Source organism: Erpetoichthys calabaricus, chromosome 7 (assembly GCF_900747795.2).
Source record: "Erpetoichthys calabaricus chromosome 7, fErpCal1.3, whole genome shotgun sequence".
Lineage (NCBI taxonomy): Eukaryota > Metazoa > Chordata > Cladistia > Polypteriformes > Polypteridae > Erpetoichthys > Erpetoichthys calabaricus.
The window spans coordinates 89255563-89271702 of NC_041400.2; positions in this window are offsets into that span (position 1 = coordinate 89255563).

The window sequence follows — 16140 nt, forward strand, 5'->3', positions numbered from 1 at the left end:
CATTACTCTAGGGGAGATCATTTGTTATAGGGCACAGACTCATTTGACTGACAGTAAGAATAATTTAGTCCACCACGGGAGGGGGTGAAGTTTTCCTCTGGATAGCTACAGTCACTTTTCTTTTAGCAGATAGGTTTTTATCCATGAGAAAAAAGCAGAGGTTTAGCTTTCTAATTTGTGTATGCCTTATCTGGTGATTGCTAGATAAGGAAGTTCCATTGCCAACATTTCTGGTCAGCCTCAGCTTCTTGTCCATTCTACAGAATGTGTTCATATAAAAAAACTGGACAGGTAATTATCCAATAAGAAATCAAGAACCCTTGCCTGTCAGCTTTTGATAGGGCCCTCACATTTTATTCTGGACCAAAACGATACCCTTCTGTTGCAGAGGGGTGCCTGGATGTTGCTAAGTTGCTGTCATTAAAGGTGCATTTAACTCTCTTTTTGCCAAAGGAGTTTTGACATATACATCATTACAAAGCTGAGATGCTATACTTTTGCATCCAGTTGTAATGAAAAAAAAAATCTTCATTTAACCTAATTATTTTGAATGTCCAAATCCACATAACTGCTGAGTAATTGTGTTAATTTAGAAAAGTTTTGACATATTTGTTCTGACTATATTAAGTTTATACACTTTTTAATACTGCAATAAATAAATTCAGTACATACTTTTTGGAAGCCACTAAATGTGAAACATAAAAAGAAATTGTCAATCTAACAAAATTAATAACTATTATGACCTAATAATAATGAATACCTATATACAGTGATGTTACTTAAAATATTACTATAATCTGTTTTAGTTGTACACATTGTCATGAGTTTGACTTGTTCACTGGTTACCTTCACAATTGAAAGCTTTCATACGAAATGATCTAGTGGTAAATTGAGGTGATTTGCACCTTGTAGGCCAGTGTTCAATCTCAATGAACAACACACATGTTTATTTTACAAACATGTTTTTTTTCTTAGTAAGTCGGTCAACAAATAAGCATATGTTAAGAAATAAAATAGTAAACAGTAAACATGAAATTTTGTATCCTTTGCTCTGTCTTTGGACACTTCTAGAAGTTAACAGCCTCTTGCTCTCTCTAATCCAGCCAACCTGCAAGTCCATTTATAACTGGCATTATACCTGGTAATTACATCACGACTCGATGTCATTTGAGCACATTTAGTATTGTAAGTGAAACAATTTCTGACTAGCCACAGAAGTTGCGTCACTACTCCTTTTTATTTACCTTTTGGACATCCCACCTGCCCACATAAAATTCCACTTAGGTGGCATTAGGGTGGCTAAAAATATAGATTTTTATATGACACAATTTAATTAAAAAATGCACTAAAATTTTTTTTTTTTTCATGTACTAAGATTTTGTTGCATAGATTCCTTAAATGATTAAAAAAAAAGTAACTCTTACAATTTGAAAATTTCTCCAATTATAAACATTATTTCCACTTGCTTGGGCAGCTGCCTTCTTGGTTTACAAGTCATTTATATCTTAACACTGTGCTCGCTTTTTAACTATACATTGAACGTAACCAAAGGAGAGTCCAAAAATGTCAGTTTATAGAAACTGTTCAGTTTTATCTTTACACAATAATAATAATAATAAATATCTGAAAGATCATAAGTAGATTTCTATGACACCTTTTATATTGAGACCCCCTTTAACTTTATACCAGATGGGAACTCACTTCAGTTTAGAATCAATAAAAGTCTAAATATTGTCCAAATCAAATTCAATAGGTGGACAAAGACTGTTACTAATCAAAATGTCAAAGAGGGTTACAGACTTTGAAAAACCAAGGCCAAACCTGCCTTTACTGTCTGCATCCAAAGAGCAGACTTCACAGGCTGCATAGCTCCAAAAATCAAAACGCAGGTATATGGTCTGCATATGCAAAGGCTTTGAAATAGAAGTGATATTGTTTTTTTTTCAGAAGAATTGGATACATCTGAACACCTTCAAGTTCAAGTTCAAGTTCAAGTTCAAGTAGGCTTTATTGTCACTTCAACCATATACAGTTAGTACACAGTGAAACGAAACAACGTTCCTCCAGGACCAAGGTGCTACATGCAACATAAATTACAACATAAATTAACAGAAAAACTAAACTAGCTAACTAAGAAATGTGCAAACAAAAGCAACAAAGTGACAGTGTGACAAAAACACAAACGTAACATAATAATAAGGTGTTGTGGTGATGAGTTGAGGTAGTGGAGAAACAGTAAACATTCCTTAGTGTAGCAGCAAAAATTAGGAAGTAAAGAAGTTAGTGCAAAAAGTTGTCCAGTAATGGATATTGTGCAAAAAAAGCATTGACAGGTTGGTGTATACGATAGTTTGGTAGTGTAGGTCAGTGTGTTTGCGCTTGTGTTGATTAGTCAGTCCAATCTCAATGTTTTGAGGTAGTTGAGTTAAGCTAAGTGATAATGTTTGTGTGTGTGTGTGTGTGCATGCGTGTGTGTGTGTTTATCAGTCCAGTCCCTTTTTGTTGAGGAGACGGATGGCTTGTGGAAAAAAAGCTGTTGCACAGTCTGGATGTGTGTGCCCGAATGCTTCGGTACCTTTTTCCAGATGGCAGGAGGGTAAAGTGTGTGTGAGAGGGATGTGTCCGATCAGCCACAATGCTGGTGGCTTTGCGGATGCAGCGTGTGGTGTAGATGTCTTCAATAGAGGGGAGAGAGACCCCGATGATCTTCTCTGCTGTCCTCACTATCCGCTGTAGGGTCTTACGGTCCGATATGGCACAATTCCCAAACCAGACAGTGATGCAGCCGCTCAGGATGCTCTCGATAGTTCCTCTATAGAAGGTGGTCAGGATCGGTGGTGGGAGCTGGGCCTTTCTCAGTCTTCTCAGAAAGAAGAGACGCTGTTGGGCTTTCTTGTGTAGGGAGCTGGTGTTGAGGGACCAGCTGAGGTCCTTCTCCAGGTGGACGCCCAGGAATTTGGTGCTGTCGACGATCTCCACAGAGGAGCCGTTGATGCTCAGCGGAGAATGGTCGCCTCGTGTCCTCCTAAAGTCAACAATCATCTCCTTTGTCTTGTCAACATTCAGAGAGAGGTTGTTGTCTTTACACCAGTCCGTTAGCCCCTGCACTTCCTCTCTGTACGCTGACTCGTCGTTCTTGCTAATGAGACCCACCACGGTCGTGTCATCAGCGAACTTAATGATGTGATTTGAACTGTGTGTTGCTACACAGTCGTGAGTCAGCAGTGTGAACAGCAGGGGACTGAGCACACAGCCTTGTGGGGCACCTGTGCTCAGTGTGGTGGTGCTGGAGGTGCAGTTCCCGATCCGTACTGACTGAGGCCTTCCGGTCAGAAAGTCCAGGATCCAGTTGCAGAGGGAGGTGTTCAGGCCCAACAGGCTCAGCTTCCCGATCAGTTGTTGGGGGATGATCGTGTTGAATGCTGAGCTGAAATCTATGTACAGCATTCGAACGTATGTGTCCTTCTTGTCCAAGTGTGTGAGGGCAAGATGGAGTGCAGTGGAGATGGCGTCGTCCGTTGAGCGGTTAGGACGGTACGCAAATTGCAGTGGGTCCAGTGAGGGGGGGCAGCAGGGTCTTGATGTGTCTCATGACGAGCCGCTCGAAGCACTTCATGATGGTGGGTGTAAGTGCAACAGGACGGTAGTCATTGAGACAGGACACAGAAGACTTCTTGGGCACGGGTACGATGGTGGTGGCCTTGAAGCACGTGGGAACGACGGCGCTGCTCAGAGAGATGTTGAAGATGTCGGTAAGAACATCTGCCAGCTGTTCTGCACATTCTCTGAGCACTCTGCCTGGGATGTTGTCTGGTCCAGCAGCTTTACGTGGGTTGACTCTGCGTAGAGTTTTCCTCACATCCGCTGTAGTGAGACACAGCACCTGGTCGTTCAGAGGAGGGGTGGTCTTCCTCGCCGCCACATCGTTCTGTCTGTCGAACCGAGCGTAGAAGTTGTTCAGCGCATCTGGGAGGGAGCCGTCACCGTCACAGGCAGGTGATGTCGTCCTGTAGTGTGTGATGGCTTGTAAACCCTGCCACATGCGCCGTGTGTCGCCGCTGTCTATGAAGTGATTGTGGATTCTCTGGGCGTGTGCGCGCTTCGCCTCTCTGATGGCCTGAGAGAGTTTGGCCCTTGCTCTTCTAAGGGCCACTTTGTCTCCCGCTTTGAAGGCAGAGTCTCGGGTCCTCAGAAGTGCACGCACTTCCGCAGTAATCCACGGTTTCTGGTTGGGTCGTGAGATGATGTTCTTGGAGACAGTGACGTCATCGGTGCACTTACTGATGTAGCTGGTCACTGATGAAGTGTACTCCTCCAAGTCAGTGAAGTCGCCGTAAGTTGCAGCCTCCCTAAACATGTTCCAGTCAGTGCTCTCGAAACAGTCCTGAAGAGCAGAGATGGCTCCTGCTGGCCAGGTTTTCACCTGCTTCAGAACCGGTTTTGAACGCCTGACAAGTGGTCTGTATGCCGGAATTAGCATAACAGAGATGTGGTCTGAGTAGCCGAGGTGGGGGCGGGGCTCAGCCCGATATGCGCCGGGGATGTTTGTGTAAACAAGATCCAGCGTGTTTTCCCCTCTCGTTGCAAAGTCCACATATTGATGGAATCTAGGAAGCACTGACTTGAGATTTGCATGGTTGAAATCTCCAGCAACAATAAACAGTCCATCCGGGTGTGTATTTTGCAGTTCACTGATCTTTGTATACAGTTCCCATAGCGCTTCCTTAGCATTAGCGCCAGGTGGAATGTACACTCCGATAATGAAAATGGTGGTGAATTCCCGTGGTAAATAAAAAGGTCTGCATCTAACAGTCACAAACTCCACCAGCGATGAGCAATAACTAGAAACTAGCACAGAGTTCTTGCACCATTTCGCGTTGATGTAAACACACAAGCCGCCACCGCGAGTCTTACCGCACAGAGCTGCATTTCTGTCGGCGCGAAACGAGGCTAGCCCATCTAGCTGAATAGCGGCGTCCGGTACTCTGTCGCTGAGCCATGTCTCCGTGAAAACAAAGACACAGCAGTCTCTAACCTCACGCTGTGTAGCCTGCTGGAGTCGGATGTAGTCCAGTTTATTGTCCAGGGAGCAGACGTTGGATAGGAGGATGGACGGGAGAGCCGGCCGGCTAGGGTTTGTTTTTAGCCTAGCACAGACTCCCGCCCGCTTTCCGCGCTTCCGCTTCCTCGCGCACCGCTTCCTTCTCCGGCCGCCGGCATCAGGCAACGCCGAGGCTTCGAGGCCTGGTTCGCGCAGCAAGCCGAGGTCGCGTAGCGTTTCCCGCAGCTCATCATGGATGTCGTTAACCGGTTTGTTTAGGTAGAAGAGTGTCTGGCGGTTGTATGTACGGACACCAGTCGCGACGATATCCATACATAGAGTAAAATAAACACGTTACACATAAAACGTAAACAACGTAGCACCGTTTTGGCTCCGGAGCGGCCGCTGCGTGCTACTGCCGCGCCGCCATCCCCATTATAACCTAGTTCTTCTCCAACAATATCGCTGAGGAAATTAATCAACTTTTACTATATGAAATCAATTTTAATACTAATGTATGTTATACTTTTAATCTAGCCAATCTGGTAGTTGAACTGTTTAAAAAACATGTTTTATACTAAACCACATGTAACCAGTAACAAACGCAGTAAAAATGGTATACAATGAGGGATTACTGTGCACAATTTAATAAATATCCCCCTCATTAATTGATGAAATCATGCCAGCCCGTGACTTACATAACATCAGTGCTCTAACTAGCTAATCAGCCTATGTAAAGAATAACAATAATTGTTATGCTAATTTAAACTATCTAGGCAGCTTTAGTCTTGTTTACTATAATCCTGGATATGAATATTATAATTCTGCAGCAGCTTCAACCTATATACTGTATGTGCACAATATAACCAGCATAGTAATAACTGAAAGGTCCTGACAAAGCAGGATACACACAAATAATTTAATTGTTATTTCAAGATGCCCTAACACTCTGATACATGCTCTTTTAATACCTTAAATATGGCTTTAATACATATTAGAGTATTAACCAGTAAGACTTTTTACATCATTGATCTTACTATCCATCCATCCATTATCCAACCCACTATATCCTAACTACAAGGTCACGGGGGTCTGCTGGAGCCAATCCCAGCCAACACAGGGCGCAAGGCAGGAAACAAACCCCGGGCAGGGCGCCAACCCACTGCAGGGCGCTGATCTTACTAGTGATAGGAAAATAGACTTTCTTATATTTGGTGAAACATGCTTCAGTAGTCATGGTGTGACAATGTTAATTGAAGCAGCATCTCTGAAATACAATTCATTCATTTCACCAAAGTGAAAAAGGTCACAGTTTAGGAATATTTTTTCAAGCAGATTAAACTGTAGAGATACCAAATTTGATACTTTTTTGTATTTTCGATTGTCTTGCCATAGTTATTCAAGGAGTGATGCAATTTCTCATATTGACCATTTATCCATCCATCCATTATCCAACCCGCTATATCCGAACACAGGGTCACGGGGGTCTGCTGGAGCCAATCCCAGCCAGCACACGGCGCAAGATAGGAACAAATCCCGGGCAGGGTTCCAGCCCACTGCAGGGCACAAACACACATCAAGCACACACTACGGACAATTTAGGATCACCAATGCACCTAACCTGCATGTCTTCGGACTGTGGGAGGAAACCGGAGCACCCGGAGGAAACCCACGCAGACACAGGGAGAACATGCAAACTCCAGGCAGAGAGGACTTGGAAAACAAACCCAGGTCTCGTTACTGTGAGGCAGCAGCACTACCACTGCATCACTGTGCTGCTCTTGACTGTTTATAGACACCCAAAATATAATATGTCCTTTACTGAGGAGTTCTCATACTTAATATTTATAATATCAACTAATTATAATAGGATATTAATTTTAGAGAATTTCAGTTTTAATATGAATATTCAATGTGACCCTAAAGCAAGAAAATGTATTAACTTGTTGCTTTCCTTTCATCTCAGCCAGTACATCAGCAAGCCTACACATACAGTAAGTGGGGACATACAGTGGATTTTGACATTTCAAAAGGATTAAAAGTTGACATAAGACAAGTTGTGATAACTGTATCTCTGACCATTTCTACATTCAATTTAACATACAAATACTGGTAACTAGAATTAACGAGCAGCATATTGTTAAAAAAAAATTATTTTGGTGAATCTTCAGTGTCTAGGTCTGCTACTATTCCAAATAATTAGTCACAATTTAGTGGCTGTCCTAGCACAGCAAGCAATATTACCAGTAGGGTAGAACATTTTTTGTCAAAGGTAAGAGCTGCATAGTGGGTCCTGAATAAATAGAAATCCTCCAGCACTAAAATACCTTGGAAAACTCATAAGAGTCTCATATGTTAAGACAAAATGTCCTAGGGCTGATCATGAACGGAAAAAAACTGAAATATCAATACACTATGAAATATTATAAGCTCATATTGTTGAGTACAACAAAGTAGTCTGTCTTGAGAGGCATTCCTATTTTTAACCATTAATTGTCTTCTAAATCCAGTTCAACCAATAAAATGCCTCTTGAAGACTTCAGGCGAAACATGTGATGTTTTTGCCATATTTTTAAAAACAAAATAAATTATATTGTAAGTAATATAATACATCCTTCCAAAATGAATCATGATATTTTTCGAGTGTTAAATTCCTTCATTGAAATAGGTTTACCTTAACTCCATTCTCAACTAAAACCTTCCACTTGTGTCTGTGACCCAGTCCCAACATGTATTTTTATAGAAGTTGTGGTACGCGGCTGGGGGTCAGACCCGGCCAGTACGCCTGGAAGGACTGGGTCGTGGCATATTTATCCTCCGGACCACGAGAGGGCAACCGCCCTGGAGTAGAAGAGGCCCACGGAAGGGGAGCAGGGAGGCTCAAGACCGGTGGGGCCTCTGGTCACCGCCAGGGGGCGCCCCGAGCCTCATGGAGCCCGGGACTTATTCACTTCCACCACACCCATGGAGGACAATCCTTCCAGGGTCACCCGGAGTGCTTCCGGGTGCTCTCCTGATGCTTCCGTCACACCAGGACGTGATGTCAGGTAGAGCACCTGGAGCTCATCCGGGTGAGGATAAAGGGGGCCGCCTCCCTCCTGTCAGTGAGCTGGAATTGGGAGCAGGAGCAGGACGAAGCTCCTGGAAAGAGAGGACAGGTGGCTGAGGGACAAGGAGAGAGAAGGCCCAGGAGAAGGGAGACTGGGGCTAGAAGCACATTGTGAGTTGTGCGGGACTGAGTTGTGTTGTGTGGAGAAGAAAATAAAGCATGGGTTTGATAAAGATGCGTGGTGGTCTGATGGTGTCCGGGCAAATATCACAAAGTCTTGAATGTGCTAATTAATAGCTTACATGACTTAGTGAACTCCCCATTAAAAATGAGGGGAGGGGAAATCTTCCCAGATTTTCTAAGAACTGCAGTAGTTAAACCCTCTACTCAAGAAAAATAATCTTGACTCCTCTGTACTTGACAACATTAGACTAATTTCTACCCTGCTTTTTAAAATAAAATTCTAGAAAAGGCAGTTTTTCAGAATTTAAATGACTTTTTAAATAAACATTCTTTTCTTGACAGGTTTCTGGCAGATTTTAGAACAAACCACAGTAAAGAAACAGCACTGCTTAAAGTAGTAAATTACTTGCGGGTTAGTGTGGACAGAGGCCAAATATCTTTTCTTGTTCTACTACTCCTGAGGACAGCATTTGACACCCTAGACCAAAGTATTCTTTTAACACTAGAATTACCAGAGTCTACGAAAAAACTCGTAGATCCGGCCCACCTTAAAATCGTTCTCACCTCTCCTTTGTCTTCTAAATGTGCCGATTAACACGAGCAGCAAGCAGCCGGCTAATCCATCTCCCACCGTCCCAGAACATTCACTAAGTTTTCCCAGCTCATGCCTTGTTTGATTATCTGGGAGTGACTGAAGTGCTGGAGTTTTAGGGTGGAAATAATAGATCGCTATTTGGAACACACGCAGTTCATGTGTGTTTCGTTTCTACAGTAATCTGTGTAAACACATTTTTAAAACAGAAACGTTTTTCATATTTTAGTAGTAAATGACAAAATGTAGGCATAAACTATACAGTGTATGAAGTCTGAAGTCCAAAGATCAAGTAAATACTTTCACAAAAGGTTCAAGGATGATACAACAGCTTCCGTGGCATAGCGGTAAGATTTGCTGACTTGTAATTGAGAGTCCCTGGTTCGATCCCCACTCTCTCCTATATTTGCCGTTTTCAGTAGTGAGCTGCTCCTTTGTTAATATTATACAGTACACACATACATTTGGTTTGCGTCTGTAACACACGGTGTGCATTTATAGGACTTGTAAATGCTACCGTTTTTTTTACTTTTATTCTCTCTAAATCACGATCACGATACATACTACGGCCCCCCCCCCCTCCAACCCCCCTTCCCATGGATCTGACGCCGTTATTTTTTATTTGAAACGGAATAACTGGAGATGTGAGTGGTGTTTTGAGACAATGGGACTGGACATTCTCTCATCTGGAGGGATAAAAGCGGACACACAAACGCTGGCGAATCTGCCTTCTTCGTATCTCACCGTCACTTGATTTTTTTTTTATTCAGTTTTATTGAGTGTTCCTACTCATGCTGAATTAGTGTGCACCTTATGGTGTATGATGTCAAAAAAACAAAAAAACACAGACATAGGTATATATGATATTTGGAATTATTCATTTTATGACCTGTATAGTACATTTCGGAAAACTTTGTGGCACGGATGCAACATTATTCATATTATTCATATTCATTCGCATAACATTTTGTGGTTTGTAATCAGTGACTGCGTGTTTTTTTCCCCGATCTTGCCAGTCCCCACATGTTGCTGTATGCTGTTTCTTTTGTACTCCAGGACATGCAGAGGATAGAATAGTACAGAGCAGTAAGTTCAGCGGTATATGAAATCATCAGATTCAAATGTTAACTGTTCACACATACGCGAGGATAGTCTTTCCTGCATTTACAACGTGTGTACCTGTTACAATGTACACGCTTCTCTCTATGCTGTGGTTCCTATTACACACCTGAAAGAAAGAGAGAATATATGTGAAAACATCATTGCACTGATGCAAAATTATTTGAAAATGAACAGCGTCAGATCGGGTGTGGATTTATGTTGCCGCTATTACTGAAAGAAAAAAAAGATCAACATGTGCGTTGATCCTGAAGACAATACCCTGCCCCAACCTCCCCCCAAATCTGACTCTAGGAAATAGCACAAGTACAGACGCAAACCAAGTGTGATCAAGAGTCACCGGTTAGATCCCCACTCACTCCTATATTTGCCATTTTCAGTAGTAGGCTGCTCTTTTTGGGGGGGATGTTAGAGCGCTTGAGCGTATTCAGTGCTGCAGGATCAACGCACATAACGAATAATTCCAAATATCATATATACCTATGTCTGTGTTTTTTTGACATCATACACCATAAGGTGCACACTAATTCAGCATGAGCAGGAACACTCAATAAAACTGAATAAAAAAAAATCAAGAGACGGTGAGATACGAAGAAGGCAGATTCGCCAGCGTTTGTGTGTCCGCTTTTATCCCTCCAGATGAGAGAATGTCCAGTTCCATTGTCTCAAAACACCACTCACATCTCCAGTTATTCCGTTTCAAATAAAAAATAACGGCGTCAGATCCATGGGGGGGGGGGCTTTGGGGGGGGGGGGCGTAGTATGTATCGTGATCGTGATTTAGAGAGAATAAAAGTAAAAAAAACGATAACTTTTACAAGTCCTATAAATGCACACCGTGTGTTAGAGACGCAAACCAAATGTATGTGTGTACTGTATAATATTAACAAAAAGAGGAGCTCACTACTGAAAAGTGGCAAATATAGGAGAGAGTGGGGATCGAACCGGGGACTCTCGATTACAAGTCAGAATGGGCATATAAGTCGGGGTCTGATTTTATGACAAACAAGTCGATTACAAAACTCCAGCACTTCAGTCACTCCCAGATAATCAAACAAGGCATGAGCTGGGAAAACTTAGTGAACATTCTGCGGCGGTGGGGGATGGAATAGCCGGCTGCTTGCTGCTCGTGTTAATCGGCACATTTAGAAGACAAAAGAGAGCTTAAGGTGGGCCGGATCTACAAGTTTTTCCGTAGACTCTGGTAATTCTAGTGTTAAAGCATCTTAGCCAATGGGTAGACAACTCCAACCATGTCTTAAATTGGTTTCTGTTTTATTTAACAGTTTAAAAATTCTTTGTCAGTTGTGGTGATCGTAGTTCCAGTGATCCATGATATTGTATATGGCTTACCATAAGTATCTATTCTGTGCCCACTGTTATTTTCAATCTACATTCTCCCATTAGGCCTGATTATCTCAAAACACAAGGTGAACTACCACAGCAATGCAGATGACACACCTCTTTACCTGTCTATAGTACTTGATGACCCTGATGCTAATACTCTGGACTTTCTCACCCAATGTCTGTCTTATATTTCTTAGTGGATGAGTAATAATTTTTCTCAAGCTGAATAAAGAAAAAAATGAAATTTTAGTCATTAGTAAAAATGGAAATAATAAATAATTTTGAAATAAACCTGGTCCCTTTGTATTAAAAGTATAAAAGTATAACATTTAACTGAAATAATGGACTCTGATCTAAACTTTAAATCACATATTAACCTTACTACTTGGACTGCATTTTCCATTAAGGAAACATTACAAAAGTTATACTTTTTACAACATTGCAAGATGCTGAGAACTTAATTCATGTGTTTGGTTTTAGTTTGTTTGATTACCATAATGCACTCCTAACTGGTCTAACATCTCCTAAAATCAATCAGTTGCAGTTAGTTCAGAATGCTTAGCTAGAAAAAAAAATCTTAACATATCTTACCAGTTTTAGTATTGTTACATTGGTTACCTGTGTCCTTTGGAATTGACATCAAAATACTATTAATGGTATATTAATCGTTAAATAACCATGCTCCTTTCTATGTTTTGTATTGCTTGTTCCCCTATTTTCAAAGTCATAACCCTAGATCTTCCAGTGATCAGTAATAGTCTGCTAAATATTCTGATAACCAAACATGAAAGAAGTGGTGAGGCCACCTTTTTTGGTTATGCAACAAAAATCTGCAAAACTTTACCAACAGAGATATGCCAGACTAATAATGTGGATCTTTTTACAAAATTCCTAAAACCCACTTTTTTAATTTAGCTTTTTAATACATTTTAGTTCTATTCTCAATAAACTAGACATGCATAGTATTATCATACAGTTCAATGAATCTGCAATCATTATTAAGCTTTACTTTTCTCCACTTTCTTTTCCAGTTCTTCTGTGATTATGTTCTGCGCCACCACCACCTGATCAAAGTCTTGTACCGCCGCCTGTGATGTTTGAATGAAAGCAGATACCTTAGCTTGCCATGAGAGCCACTAAGCTGAACCCTCTAAGATGAAGCCTAAAAATCAATACGCAACAACTTAAGAACATTTATGATATATAGAATGCCCAGTAGCAGCCCCTGGAACCCCAACAGATTTTGATTTTTGTCCCAGCTTAACTGGATTTTTTTTCTGTCCTCCCTGGCCATCTGACCTTATCACCAGACACACACTTAGAGACTTACAAACACATTCTATATTTAGGGATTCTTCTGTTCTTAATTATATATCCGTCTCATCTGAGTTTGCATTGTTTGTTCCCTTTACATTATTTATTAATTGTTATTTATATCTAGTTTTATTTTTGCATTTTCTTTGCTTGTAACTATTTCTTTGACATCTTGTAAAGTACTTTGAGGTACATCCTTTGTATACAAATGTTCTATGGAAATACATGTTATTGTTGCTCAACCTATAGGAGAAAAGATAGAGAACAAATACATACATTAATAAAAAAGACTGAACTGCAGAAATAACAAATAATCTGTGTGGATAGTGATACTGCATGAAATCACTCAGCAGAACAATACAAAGCAATCAGTTTTACTGTACAATAATAACAAATCAAATAAATTAACTTTTAAAGTGGTTATTATGTACACAAGTAAATGTAGAGAAAATTAACAGGAAATTGAATAGCTTCTAGAACTTCAATTATATTTAATTTGAAACTAAACACACATGAAGTAAGCAAGCTGTATGGATGGAAAGATTGGTACAAAGATGGCTTAATGCCTCAGTGCACGACAACCTTTACAGATTTAGGTTTGTGTGTGTTCATTTGTTTCTCTTCAGCCTCCATCATATGCTCTGGCAGGGCAGACAAGCTGTCAGATATCTTATAAATTTCTTTAAGTGTGTGTTTGTGTGTGCACATGTGCATGTGTTCATGCGCTTGCATGTGTCTTTGTGCATGCCTGTATATATATATATATTGTAAAAGATAGCCCGGCCACAGACAGACACGAGAACATAGTGTCCACCACACACACGTTTATTTACAGAACCACTACTATTTACATGCATTTACACAGTCCTTGGTTCCTACGGCCGCCTCCACTCCTGTCTCGCAAGCTCCATCCTTCTTCCACCTGACTCCGGCTCCCTGATTGGAGTGAGGCGGCCCCTTTTATCTTGTCCCGGATGTGCTCCAGTTGCCTGAAGATGTACTTCGGCAGCACTCCCCAGTGTGGCAGAAGTGTTGCCCTTGCATCCGGAAGCACTCTGGGCATAAGCCATCTCTGGTCTGTCAGCACTTCCTGGGGTCCCAGAAGTGCTGTCCCCCAGGGAGCAAGGACCGGCCAAGTGCCCAGGGAAAAGAAGTGCCGCTCTCCCGGTTCCTCCTTCCTCCAGGCATCCCGGCGGGGCAAGGTTCCTGGCCATCTATCACACAGCCCCTCCCCCAGCTGAAGCCCATAGGGCGAAGCAGCCCATCCCGCAAGGGCTGTCCTTCGACAGGCATATATATATATTTTTTAGGTAATGTATACCAAAAATTACTAATGCAAAAATACTGCACCTCAGTAGGCCTGGTACCATAACTAAATAGAGCAAGCTGCAAAAACTCCAGTTAAACAATTTCTGCGGCAGTTATCATCAGACTTAGGTCAAACTGTTTTTAAGGATATGGAGGTAAATTCTAGACCAAACTGGACCTAAAACAATAGGTCTGGAGATTGTAACAAAACAAACATGATGCATCTTGTTTTAAAAAGATAGGTCATGTTTTTCAGAAGTTATTGTTGCACATAGATATCTGTGTTCAGGGAAGATATCTTGCAAACCACTCACTTTAAATTTTTGTATCTTTGGTAGGGAGGTAGTCATGCCAGAAAAAAACTCAGAATTTTCCTAAAAAAAAAAACTAACTAATTTTAAGACATGATAATCAGTTTTGATTTTAGACTCCATTTTAAAATCAGTATGGAAGTAAAAATATTAAATAGATAAAACAGAGAAGGACTATAACCCAATCATAATAACACAATATGAAGAATAATGTCTCAAAGACAGCAAAAAGATAAAATAAACAAAAAAAATACACATGAGCCTGTAAAGAGGTCTTGGCTGAAATATAACACTGTTTGACTATTTAAAGCCCAGAGATTCCTTAAACCACGCTTGTGTTGTTTGGTCCCCATTTTTTGGATTATTTTCATCTTTTGGATTTTGCAAGTTTTTATTTAATTTTGTGGTTTATGGACTTTTTACATTACAATTAATATTATATATTTTGCTTTCTTCTTATTGTTCCTGACTCCCTTTCTGAGATTTAAAAGTTTGGCCTTTTGAGTGTGCAGGCTACAAGCCTGCTGTAAAGTTTCAGGGTCAGGTCTACTATATGATTCTGGGAGTTCAAACATAGCTTTTCACCAGACGACTTTTTTTAGATTTGTGGTTCTGGATTTCACAACACTTTCCAGACAATTGTAAATCACACCGTATGATTATTTGAGCATAAGTAAGTTTATTATTTCATCAGATTTTTTCCTCGTGTTTATTACTGTCATCGACTTAGTTCTTAAAGTTGTTAAACTTTGTTTTCTTTTCTTTGATTTTAATGCCTCTTTTGTTTTTGGACTCTCAAAATATTCTTTCACTATAAAAGAATTTTTACAAAATTCATTGATGCCTCTTTACTTAATGACTTCTAACCAGTGGTCCTTATGTCCCACATCATGAAGACCTTCAAGAGGCAGATCCTGGACCATATGTGTGACTTCTAGAACATGGGCTACACTGCATTTTGACTATTGGATAAAGATTGGACTAGATGCGATTATCAATTTTCTCCACAAGGCCTATTCTCATCTGGACAAAGCTGAAAGCACTTTGAGAATTATGTTTTTTGAGCTTCTTTAGTGCCTTCAATTCCATCCAGCGATGTTGGTTAAGGGATACTTTTGGATATGCAGGTAAATGAGTCTTTGGAGTCCTGGACAATGGACTATCTGTACAGACGTTTGGGAGGCATGTGGTGTTGTGGGTCCACAGCTCCCGTTCAAAAAGCCCGTTTTAAAATAAATAATTGCGCTCGCGGCTTAGCGAGGGGGCGTGGTAGTTGTGTGGCTGAAGCAGTTCTCAGGGCGATTTGCGGTGTGTGCACAGGTGAGAGACTGTCCACATCCGTAATTGTTCCCAGGAGCTGCTGATTGCCTCGACTATCATGTTCCCCTTCATATACAGAAGCGCGAGCTGACTAGAAGGAGAGATGAATGAAAAGAGAAAGAGACGGAGGATGCTGGAAGGAAGTGAGGAGAAAGCTGGTGAGAGAGAGAGAAAGTGTGAAGGAGATCGAGCGAACGAGCGAGAGTAGGCTCAAGTGCAGCTGGACTTTGGGACCTACAAGGTGTTTATCTAACACCTAGGGCAGTTGATTGTAGTCGCTCCCGCTGAGCATTTTGAGAAGAGCGGGAGTGACTAGCGAGGGAGGTGACTCGCTGTGGAAGACAGCGGGAGTCGGGAGACTTGTGCAGATAATCTCCAGCGTGGGAGTCCTGGCCGTTGGAGAGAAGCTAAGTCCCGGTCTAGGTTGAGTGCACGACCGAAGCCAGGGATTGGGAGGCCTCCAGACCTGTGCCAATGAGTGAAAGAAGGTCAGCTGCAGGTACAGTGGCTTCCCCTGCTATAAAGCCTGATAGGAAGAAGCAGGGGAGTCACTAGT